The sequence below is a fragment of the Etheostoma spectabile genome, unplaced genomic scaffold (assembly GCF_008692095.1).
Source record: "Etheostoma spectabile isolate EspeVRDwgs_2016 unplaced genomic scaffold, UIUC_Espe_1.0 scaffold00018534, whole genome shotgun sequence".
NCBI lineage: Eukaryota > Metazoa > Chordata > Actinopteri > Perciformes > Percidae > Etheostoma > Etheostoma spectabile.
Window position 1 is genome coordinate 1 of NW_022604310.1, and position 11,142 is coordinate 11,142.

The following is an 11,142-nucleotide window of genomic DNA, read 5'->3' on the forward strand; positions in this document are numbered from 1 at the left end:
GGAGTATGGGTTCCAAAGGGACTTCAATGGAATTCAGTGATAACCCTAATCGACAGTTCTAACCATCTTTCCTCAAAAAGACCCAACCAATGCTGCCGAACCCCGGGATTGAACCGGGACCTTTAGATCTTCAGTCTAACACTCTCCCAACTGAGCTATTTCGGCCCAAAATAGCATTTGTGGTGGCTGTTACGAGGAAAAGAACACATATCGAAAAAAATAACAGAGATATTTCAAAAACAGCAAGGTTCCACACATCATTTGGGGGCCCTTTGCGTGAAAACAAAGAACTTCAACTGCTGCTGCAGAGAGAGAAAGTATTGTCCCAGCAGAGCTGCTCCAAATGAAATAAACCGCTGAGGAAACAGAGGTCCTTCCACACCAGGTACAATCACTGCCCCAACGTTCCTTATTCAACTCCCTGTTGACATGGCATCCATCCCGTCATCCGTCAGTAACAGCCAACGGTAAGGAGTATGGTTCCAAAGGGTCTCATGTGGAATTCCGTGATAACCCTAATCGACAGTTCTAACCATCTTTCCTCAAAAGACCCAACCAATGCTGCCGAAACCCGGATTGAACCAGGGACCTTTAGATCTTCAGTCTAACGCTCTCTCCAACTGAGCTATTTCGGCTCAAAATAGCATTATTTGGTGGCCATTATGAGGAAAAGAACACATATCGAAAAAATAACAGAGATTTTCAAAACAGCAAGGTTCCACACATCATTTGGGGGCTCTTTGCGGGAAAACAAAGAACTTCAACTGCTGCTGCAGAAGAGAAAGTAATTGCCCAGCAGAGCTGCTCCAAATGAAATAAACCAGCTGAGGAAACAGAGGTCCTTCCACACCAGGTAAATAACTGCCCCAACGTTCCTTAGTCAACTCCCTGTTGACATGGCATCCATCCTGTCATCCGTCCAGTAACAACCAACGTTAAGGAGTATGGGTTCCAAGGACTTCTTGTGTAATTCAGTGATAACCCTTATCGACAGTTCTAACCATCTTTCCTCAAAAGACCCACAAATGCTGCCGAAACCCGGGATTGAACCAGGGACCTTTAGATCTTCAGTCTAACGCTCTCCCAACTGAGCTATTCACTGAAAATGCGTGTTGTTGTGGCCTTTACGAGAAAAAGAACAAATATTGAAAAATTAAAAGAGATTTTCAAACAAACAGTAAGGTTCCACATATCATTATGGGGCTGTTTTGGGATAACAAAGAACTTCAACTGCTGCTGCAGAGAGAGACAGTAATTGCCCAGCAGAGCTGCTCCACATGAATAAACCAGCTGGGAACAAAGATCCTTCCACACCAGGTACAATCACTGCCCCAACGTTCCTTAGTCAACTCCCTGTTGACATGGCATCCATCCTGTCATCCGTCCAGTAACCCATCAGTAAAGTAACAACCAACGGTAAGGAGTATGGGTTCCAAAGGGACTTCTTGTGGAATTCAGTGATAACCCTTATCGACAGTTTAAGCATCTTTCTCAAAAGATCCCCCAATGCTGCCGAAACCCGGATTGAACCAAGGACTTTTAGATCTTCAGTCTAACGCTCTCCCAACTGAGCTATTTCGGCTCAAAATAGCATTATTTGGTGGCATTATGAGGAAAAGAACACATATCGAAAAAATAACAGAGAGATTTCAAAAACAGCAAGGTTCCACACATCATTTGGGGGCTCTTTGCGGGAAAACAAAGAACTTCAACTGCTGCTGCAGCAGAGAGAGAAGTAATTCCCCAGCAGAGCTGCTCCAAATGAAATAAACCAGCTGAGGAAACAGAGGTCATTCACACCAGGTACAATAACTGCCCCAACGTTCCTTAGTCAACTCCCTGTTGACATGGCATCCATCCTGTCATCCGTCCAGTAACACCAACGGTAAGGAGTATGGGTTCCAAGGCTTCTTGTGGAATTCAGTGATAACCCATTGACAGTTCTAAGCATCTTTCCTCAAAAGATCCCACCAAGCTGCCGAAACCCGGGATTGAACCAGGGAGCTTTAGATCTTCAGTCTAACGCTCTCCCAACTGAGCTATTCCGGCTCAAAATAACATTTTGTGGTGGCGGTTACGAGGAAAGAACACATATCGAAAAAAATTAATAGAGATATTCAAAAACAGCAGGGTTCCCACACATCATTTGGGGGCTCTTTGCGGGAAAACAAAGAACTTCAACTGCTGCTGCAGAGAGAGACAGTAATTGTGCAGCAGAGCTGCTCCAAATGAAATAAACCAGCTGAGGAAACAGAGGTCCTTCTACACCAGGTAGAATCACTGCCCCAACGTTCCTTAGTCAACTCGCTGTTGACATGGCATCCATCCTGTCATCCGTCCAGTAACCCATCCAGTAAAGTAACAACCAACGGTAAGGAGTATGGGTTCCAAAGGGACTTCACGTGGAATTCAGTGATAACCCTTATCGACAGTTCTTACCATCTTTCCTCAAAAGACCCAACCAATGCTGCCGAAACCCGGGATTGAACCAGGGACCTTTAGATCTTCAGTCTAACGCTCTCCCAACTGAGCTATTTCGGCTGAAAATTGCATTTTGTTGTGGCCGTTATGAGAAAAAGAACAAATATTGAAAAATTAAAAGAGATATTTCAAAAACAGTAAGGTTCCACATATCATTAGGGGGCTGTTTGTACCTGACTCATTTCCGTTTCCTGTGCCTGTGTGTTGGTTGCGTGTTGGTTGCTCTGCTGCTCACGACATACCAGTTCAGTTTGTTAGATTTGCTATTACAGCGGCTAACTGTCCGCTAAACACTTATTCTTATAGCAGTTCTGCCTAAGCACTCACATATCTTCTCATTTTTTAGCGACTTTTGTTAAATAACAGCTGTTTTAACGCTTGGTAGCTAACGCTACCTTACTTTAGCTTAGCTGCTAACGACTTTAGCTTAGCAGTTAGTTATGTCGGCCCCCTCTCCGACTTTCTCCTGCTCGGTGTGTGAGATGTTTAGTTACTCCTCTGCATCCTTTAGCGGTGATGGCGTGTGTAACAAGTGTAGTTTATTTTGGACGTGGAGGCGAGGCTTAGTAAGTTAGAAGTCCGGATCCGCACCATGACAGATCAGTCGTCAGTTACTGTAGCTAACCTCCCCCCGGTAGTCAGCACGGGCCGGCCTGAGCCTGAGTTAGCCTCTGGTAGTTCCTCGCGAACTCCGGAGCAGCCAGGACATAGTGGCTGGGTTACTGTGCGAGGACGAGGGAAGAGACAGTCGTAAGCTTTCCAAGGCGTCGGACCGCCACCAGCCTGTTAGCGTTTCTAACAGATTTTCCCCACTCAGCAACCCCCCCGCTGAGAAACCAACTCTGGTTATCGGCAGCTCCATTCTGAGAAACGTGAAGTTAGCGAAGCCGGCGGCCGTAGTTAGTGCATCCCGGGGGCTAGAGCGGGCGACGTTGAGTCTTATCTGAAACTGCTGGCTAAGGATAAACGTAAATACAGCAAGATTGTTATTCACGTTGGCGTTAATGACTCCCGGTTACGGCAATCGGAGGTTACTAAGATTAATGTTGAATCGGTGTGTACATACGCGAAGTCAATGTCGGACACCGTAGTTTTCTCTGGACCCCTGCCAAATCTAACCAGCGATGACACGTATAGCCGCATGTCGTCATTTCGCCGCTGGCTATCGAGGTGGTGTCCAGATAATGATGTGGGCTTTGTGGATCACTGGCAGTCTTTCTGGGGAAGACCTGATCTGATTCGGAGAGACGGCATTCATCCCACTTGGACTGGAGCAGCTCTCATTTCTAGAAACATTGACAAGTGTATTGGTGGACCTAATCCTTGACAATCCATAGTTGGGACCAGGAGGCAGAGTCCCAGTCTAACACACTTCTCTGCTCCTTTATTCCAGGTGTTACCTAGTAAAAATCCCATGTGCATGAAAACCTCATAACAATTAAAACCACAAGTGCAATAGTTCAAAAGAATAGGAGAATTAAATGTGGACTCTTAAACATCAGATCTCTCTCTTCTAAAGGGGTACTAGTAAATGAATTAATATCAGATTCTAATATTGATTTATTTTGTCTTACTGAAACCTGGCTGAGTAATGGAGAATATGTTAGTCTAAATGAGTCCACCCCCCCCAGTCATATTAATACTCACATTCCTCGAGGCACAGGCCGAGGAGGTGGAGTTGCAGCTATCTTTGATTCCAGTCTACTAATTAGCTCTAAACCTAAACTAAATTATAACTCATTTGAAAGTCTTGTTCTTAGTCTTTCACACCCAAGTTGGAAATCAATGCAACCAGTTCTATTTGTTATAGTGTACCGAGCACCTGGTCCATACTCTGAATTTTTATCAGAATTTGCAGAGTTTCTATCGAACTTAGTGCTAAAAACGGACAAAGTTATTATTGTAGGGGATTTTAATATTCATGTGGACGATGAGAATGATAGCCTTAGCACTGCGTTTATCTCTCTATTAGATTCCATTGGCTTCTCTCAAAGTGTACATAAACCGACTCACCGTTTTAACCACACCCTCGATCTTGTTCTGGTATATGGTGTTGAAATTGAACATTTAATAGTGTTCCCACAGAATCCCTTCCTATCTGACCACTGTTTGATAACTTTTGAGTTTATACTGCTGAACTACACGCCGTTAGGCAAAACATCCTATACAAGATGTCTATCTGATAGTGCTGTAGCTAAATTAAGGATACGATTCCGTTAGCATTTAATTCATTACCAAGTCCCAAAGTAACGGAGGACTCCTATGCTATTAGTCCCTCCCAAATCGATCATTTTGTTGATAGTGCAGCAGGCTCGCTACGAATGACTCTAGACTCTGTTGCCCCTCTAAAAAAGAAGATAATAAAACAAAGAAGGTTAGCTCCATGGTATAACACTGAAACTCGCAAATTAAAGCAAATATCGCGGAAACTTGAGAAGATCTGGCGCTCCACCAAACTGGAAAATTCTCGTTTAACCTGGCAAGATAGTCTTAAAACGTATAGGAAGGCCCTCCGTAATGCCAGAGCAGCGTACTACTCGTCATTGATAGAGGAAAATAGGAACAACCCCAGGTTTCTTTTCAGTACTGTAGCCAGGCTAACAGAAGGTCACAGCTCTACTGAGCCAGTATTTCCATAGCTCTTAGTAGTAACGACTTTATGAGGTTCTTCAATGATAAAATTATAACTATTAGAAGCAAAATTCACCAAGACCTGCCTTTAACTGGCACTGACTTATCTCTAAACTCAGGAACCTTAGAAACAGCTGTAAAACCAGATACATGTTTTGACTGCTTTGCTTCACTTGATCTTTATCAATTTAATTCAATTATTTGTCATCTAAGCCATCAACCTGCCTCTTAGATCCCATCCCGACTAGGCTACTTAAAGAAGTTTTACCATTAGTCAACACTTCACTACTAAATATAATCAATTTGTCTTTATTAACAGGCTATGTACCACAGCACTTTAAAGTAGCTGTAATTAAACCTCTTCTGAAAAAGCCAAACCTTGATCCAGATGTTTTAGCCAACTATAGACCTATATCCAACCTTCCATTTCTCTCTAAGATTCTTGAGAAAGCAGTCGCCAAACAGCTGTGTGACTTTCTGCATAGCAACAGCTTATTTGAGGATTTTCAGTCAGGATTTAGAGTTCATCATAGCACAGAGACAGCACTTGTGAAAATTACTAATGACCTCCTAATTGCTTCAGACAAAGGACTTATCTCTGTACTTGTGTTATTAGATCTTAGCGCTGCATTTGATACCATTGACCATTATATCTTATTACAGAGATTGGAACATTTAATTGGCATTAAAGGGACTGCTCTAAGCTGGTTTAAGTCTTATTTATCAGATCGATCTCAGTTTGTTAATGTTAACGATGAATCCTCTGTGCACGCCAACGTTAGTCATGGAGTCCCACAAGGATCTGTGCTCGGTCCAATCCTGTTCACTTTATATATGCTTCCTTTAGGCAGTATTATTAGGAAACACTCCATAAACTTTCATTGTTATGCAGATGATACTCAATTATATCTTTCAATCAAGCCGGATGAAACTAATCAGTTAGCTAAACTTCAAACGTGCCTTCAAGATATTAAAACCTGGATGACCTGTAATTTTCTAATGTTAAACTCCGATAAAACTGAAGTTATTGCTCTCGGACCCAAGCACCTTCGTGACGCACTATCCAAAGATATAGTTACTCTGGATGGCATCACCCTGGCCTCCAGCACCACAGTGAAGAATCTTGGAGTCATCTTTGATCAGGACATGTCCTTTAATTCCCATTTAAAGCAAATTTCAAGGATCGCCTTTTTCACCTACGTAATATTGCAAAAATCAGGAATATCCTGTCTAAAAATGATGCAGAAAAACTAGTCCATGCATTTGTTACTTCTAGGTTGGATTACTGCAATTCTCTGTTATCAGGCTGCTCGAAAAAATCCATAAAGACTCTACAGCTGATCCAGAATGCTGCGGCACGTGTTCTGACAGGAACCAGGAAAAGAGATCACGTTTCTCCTGTTTTAGCTTCTCTGCATTGGCTTCCTGTAAAATTTAGAATAGAATTTAAAATCCTTCTTCTCACCTACAAAGCTCTTCATGGTCAGGCTCCATCTTATCTTAAAGAGCTTATAGTACCTTACAACCCTAGGAGAGAACTACGCTCCCAGAATGCAGGGTTACTGGTGGTTCCTAGAGTCTCTAAAAATAGAACAGGAGCCAGAGCGTTCAGCTATCAAGCTCCTCTCCTGTGGAACCAGGTTCCAGTTTGGGTCCGGGAGGCAGACACCGTCTCCACATTTAAGAGTAGGCTTAAGACTTTCCTTTTTGATAAAGCTTATAGTTAGGGCATAGAATCGAATATTGTTAGGGAGTAGTAGTTAGTCACATTGTTTTCAGATTTATCTATCATATAATATAACTAAAGGGAGACTTGGCATACAGCCCGATCCGGTTGGGGAGAGTTCTGGCCCGGCCGGGCTGGAGCTCTCTTTACCTCGTCTCTCTTGGTTTTGTTGTAATAGTTTAGACAGCGGGGACTTATTTTATACACTAGTTAGGGCATAGAATCGAATATTGTTAGGGAGTAGTAGCTAGTCACATAGTTTTCAGATTTATCTAACATATAATCAAGAATATAATAGAACCAAGGGAGACTTGGCATACAGTCCGATCCGGTTGGGGAGAGTTCTGGCCCGGCCGGGCTGGAGCTCTCTTTACCTCGTCTCTCTTGGTTTTGTTGTAATAGTTTTAGACAGCTGGGGACTTATTTGATACACTGAGCTCCTCTCTCCTCTATCTTTCCATCTTTTCATTTATGTGCATCCATGTCCCAGAATGCTTGTTACTAACCTATTTCTGGGGAGTCATTCCCCGGAGTCCTTATGTTCTTTTTTCCCCAGCATGTTCCCTTGGATCAGAGAGGCTCCGAAATCAGGGTAGCAGCTATTGCCATGGTTCCGCTACACGTTCTGTGATGCCATGTTCAACTGCTACACTGTGGGTGCCCTGCTACGTCCTGCTACGTCCTGCTACGTCCTGCTACGTCCTGCTGTGCCTTGTAATGCTGCACAGCGTCCTGCTATGCCATGAACTACCACAAAGAACTGCTACAAATTACTAATTTTTTCTATTTTTGTTATTGCCACTCTTCATTCTAACCCCAACCGGCCCGTCAGACACCGCCTACCAAGAGCCTGGGTCTGACCGAGGTTTCTGCCTAAAAGGAAGTTTTTCCTCGCCACTGTCGCACTGTTGCTTGCTCTGGAGGAAACTAGAACTGTTGGGTCCTTGTAAATTCCGGAGTGTGGTCTATCTGTAAAGTGTCTTGAGATAATTCTTGTTATGAATTGATACTATAAATAAAATTGAATTGAAAAATTGAATTGTTTGTGGGATAACAAAGAACTTCAACTGCTGCTGCAGAGAGAGACAGTAATTGCGCAGCAGAGCTGCTCCAAATGAAATAAAGCAGCTGAGGAAACAGAAATCCTTCCACACCAGGTAGAATCACTGCCCCAACGTTCCTTAGTCAACTCCCTGTTGACATGGCATCCATGCTGTCATCCGTCCAGTAACCCATCCAGTAAAGTAACAACCAACGGTAAGAAGTATGGGTTCCAAAGGGACTTCATGTGGAATTCAGTGATAACCCTAGTCGACAGTTCTAACCATCTTTCCTCAGAAGACCCAACCAATGCTGCCGAAACCCGGGATTGAACCAGGGACCTTTAGATCTTCAGTCTAATGCTCTCCCATCTGAGCTATTTCGGCTCAAAATAGCATTTTGTGGTGGCTGTTACGAGGAAAAAACGTATATCGAACAACTAACAGAGATATTTCAAAAACAGCAAGGTTCCACACATCATTTGGGGGCTCTTTGCGGGAAAACAAAGAACTTCAACTGCTGCTGCAGAGAGAGACAGTAATTGCGCAGCAGAGCTGCTCCAAATGAAATAAACCAGCTGAGGAAACAGAGGTCGTTCCACACCAGGTAGAATCATTGCCCCAACGTTCCTTAGTCAACTCCCTTTTGACATGGCATCCATCCTGTCATCCGTCCAGTAACCCATCTAGTAAAGTAACAACCAACGGTAAGGAGTATGGGTTCCAAAGGGACTTCATGTGGAATTCAGTGATAACCCTAGTCGACAGTTCTAACCATCTTTCCTCAAAAGACCCAACCAATGCTGCCGAAACCTGGGATTGAACCAGGGACCTTTAGATCTTCAGTCTAACGCTCTCCCAACTGAGCTATTTCGGCTCAAAACGGCATTTTGTGGTGGCTGTCACGAGGAAAAAACGTATATCGAACAACTAACAGAGATATTTCAAAAACAGCAAGGTTCCACATCATTTGGGGGCTCTTTGCAGGAAAACAAAGAACTTCAACTGCTGTTGCAGAGAGAGACAGTAATTGCCCAGCAGAGCTGCTCCAAATGAAATAAACCAGCTGAGGAAACAGAGGTCCTTCCACACCAGGTACAATCACTGCCCCAACGTTCCTTAGTCAACTCCCTGTTGACATGGCATCCATCCCGTCATCCGTCCAGTAATAGCCAACGGTAAGGAGTATGGGTTCCAAAGGGACTTCATGTGGAATTCAGTGATAACCCTAATCGACAGTTTAACCATCTTTCCTCAAAAGACCCACCAATGCTGCCGAAACCCGGGATTGAACCAGGGACCTTTAGATCTTCAGTCTAACGCTCTCCCAACTGAGCTATTTCGGCTCAAAATAGCATTATTTGGTGGCCATTACGAGGAAAAGAACACATATCGAAAAAATAACAGAGATATTTCAAAAACAGCAAGGTTCCACACATCATTTGGGGGCTCTTTGCGGAAAACAAAGAACTCAACTGCTGCTGCAGAGAGAGAAAGTAATTGCCCAGCAGAGCTGCTCCAAATGAAATAAACCAGCTGAGGAAACAGAGGTCCTTCCACACCAGGTACAATAACTGCCCCAACGTTCCTTAGTCAAACTCCCTGTTGACATGGCATCCATCCTGTCATCGGCCCGTCCATCAAAGTAACAACCAACGGTAAGGAGATGGGTTCCAAAGGACTTCTTGTGGAATTCAGTGATAACCCTTATCGACAGTTCTAACCATCTTTCCTCAAAAGACCAACCAATGCTGCCGAACCCGGGATTGAACAAGACTTTTAGATCTTCAGTCTAACGCTCTCCCAACTGAGCTATTTCGGCTCAAATAGCATTTTGGTGGGCCGTTACGAGGAAAAGAACAATATTGAAAAAAACAGAGATATTTCAAAAACAGACAAGGTTCCACACATCATTTGGGGCTCTTTGCGGGTGAAAACAAAGAAACTTCAACTGCTGCTGCAGAGAGAGAGGAAAGTAATTGCCCAGCAGAGCTGCTCCAAATGAAATAAACCAGCTGAGGAAAAAACAGAATCCTTCCACACCAGGTACAATAACTGCCCCAACGTTCCTTAGTCAACTCCATGTTGACATGGCATCCCTCCTGTCATACCTTTCCCGTCCAGTAAACAACCAACGGTAAGGAGTATGGGTTCCAAAGGGACTTCTTGTGGAATTCAGTGATAACCCTTATCGACAGTTCTAAGCATCTTTCCTCAAAAGATCCCACCAATGCTGCCGAAACCGGGATTGAACCAAGGACCTTTAGATCTTCAGTCTAACGCTCTCCCAACTGAGCTATTTCGGCTCAATAACATTTTGTGGTGGCGGGTACGAGGAAAAGAACACATATCGAAAAAATAACAGAGATATTTCAAAAACAGCAGGGTTCCACACATCATTTGGGGGCTCTTTGCGGGAAAACAAAGAACTTCAACTGCTGCTGCAGAGAGAGACAGTAATTGCGCCAGAGAGTGCTCCAAATGAAATAAACCAGCTGAGGAAACAGAGGTCCTTCCACACCAGGTACAATCACTGCCCAACGTTCCTTAGTCAACTCGCTGTTGACATGGCATCCATCCTGTCATCCGCCCAGTAACCATCCAGTAAGTAACAACCAACGGTAAGGAGTATGGTTCCAAAGGGACTTCATGTGGAATTCAGTGATAACCCTATCGACAGTTCTAACCATCTTTCCTCAAAAGACCCACCAATGCTGCCGAAACCCGGGATTGAACCCAGGACCTTTAGATCTTCAGTCTAACGCTCTCCCAACTGAGCTATTTCGGCTCAAAATTGCATTTTGTGGTGGCGTTACGAGAAAAAGAACAAATCGAAAAAATAACAGAGATATTTCAAAAACAGCAAGGTTCCACAATCATTAGGGGGCTGTTGGGGAAAAAAAGAACTTCAATGCTGCTGCAGAGAGAGACAGTAATTGCGCAGCAGAGCTGCTCCAAATGAAATAAACCAACTGAGGAAACAGAGTCCTTCCACACCAGGTAGAATCACTGCCCCAACGTTCCTTAGTCAACTCCTGTTGACATGGCATCCATCTGTCATCCGTCCAGTAACACAACCAACGGTAAGGAGTTAGGGTTCCAAAGGGACTTCTGTGAATTCCGTGATAACCTAGTCGACAGTTCTAACCATCTCTTCCTCAAAAGACCCAACCAATGCTGCCGAAACCCGGGATTGAACCAGGGACCTTTAGATCTTCAGTCTAACGCTCTCCCAACGAGCTATTTCGGCTCAAAATAGCATTT

General features: G+C 43.8%; 12 non-coding genes across 12 annotated transcripts; all 12 read right to left on the bottom strand.

Moving 5' to 3' along the window:
• Window positions 1–93: 93 nt before the first annotated feature.
• trnaf-gaa (transfer RNA phenylalanine (anticodon GAA)) lies at window positions 94–165 on the bottom strand. The gene has a single exon. It is a non-coding gene; the product is annotated as a tRNA-Phe (tRNA).
• Window positions 166–562: 397 nt separating this feature from the next.
• trnaf-gaa (transfer RNA phenylalanine (anticodon GAA)) lies at window positions 563–635 on the bottom strand. The gene has a single exon. It is a non-coding gene; the product is annotated as a tRNA-Phe (tRNA).
• Window positions 636–1,029: 394 nt separating this feature from the next.
• Window positions 1,030–1,100, bottom strand: trnaf-gaa (transfer RNA phenylalanine (anticodon GAA)). Its single transcript has one exon. It is a non-coding gene; the product is annotated as a tRNA-Phe (tRNA).
• Window positions 1,101–1,510: 410 nt separating this feature from the next.
• Window positions 1,511–1,582, bottom strand: trnaf-gaa (transfer RNA phenylalanine (anticodon GAA)). The gene has a single exon. It is a non-coding gene; the product is annotated as a tRNA-Phe (tRNA).
• Window positions 1,583–1,976: 394 nt separating this feature from the next.
• Window positions 1,977–2,049, bottom strand: trnaf-gaa (transfer RNA phenylalanine (anticodon GAA)). Its single transcript has one exon. It is a non-coding gene; the product is annotated as a tRNA-Phe (tRNA).
• A 419-nt stretch (window positions 2,050–2,468) lies between these two features.
• On the bottom strand, window positions 2,469–2,541 carry trnaf-gaa (transfer RNA phenylalanine (anticodon GAA)). Its single transcript has one exon. It is a non-coding gene; the product is annotated as a tRNA-Phe (tRNA).
• Window positions 2,542–8,192: 5,651 nt separating this feature from the next.
• Window positions 8,193–8,265, bottom strand: trnaf-gaa (transfer RNA phenylalanine (anticodon GAA)). Its single transcript has one exon. It is a non-coding gene; the product is annotated as a tRNA-Phe (tRNA).
• A 417-nt stretch (window positions 8,266–8,682) lies between these two features.
• trnaf-gaa (transfer RNA phenylalanine (anticodon GAA)) lies at window positions 8,683–8,755 on the bottom strand. The gene has a single exon. It is a non-coding gene; the product is annotated as a tRNA-Phe (tRNA).
• A 396-nt stretch (window positions 8,756–9,151) lies between these two features.
• Window positions 9,152–9,224, bottom strand: trnaf-gaa (transfer RNA phenylalanine (anticodon GAA)). The gene has a single exon. It is a non-coding gene; the product is annotated as a tRNA-Phe (tRNA).
• An 888-nt stretch (window positions 9,225–10,112) lies between these two features.
• trnaf-gaa (transfer RNA phenylalanine (anticodon GAA)) lies at window positions 10,113–10,184 on the bottom strand. The gene has a single exon. It is a non-coding gene; the product is annotated as a tRNA-Phe (tRNA).
• Window positions 10,185–10,593: 409 nt separating this feature from the next.
• On the bottom strand, window positions 10,594–10,666 carry trnaf-gaa (transfer RNA phenylalanine (anticodon GAA)). The gene has a single exon. It is a non-coding gene; the product is annotated as a tRNA-Phe (tRNA).
• Window positions 10,667–11,056: 390 nt separating this feature from the next.
• On the bottom strand, window positions 11,057–11,128 carry trnaf-gaa (transfer RNA phenylalanine (anticodon GAA)). Its single transcript has one exon. It is a non-coding gene; the product is annotated as a tRNA-Phe (tRNA).
• Between the last annotated feature and the right edge of the window lie 14 nt (window positions 11,129–11,142).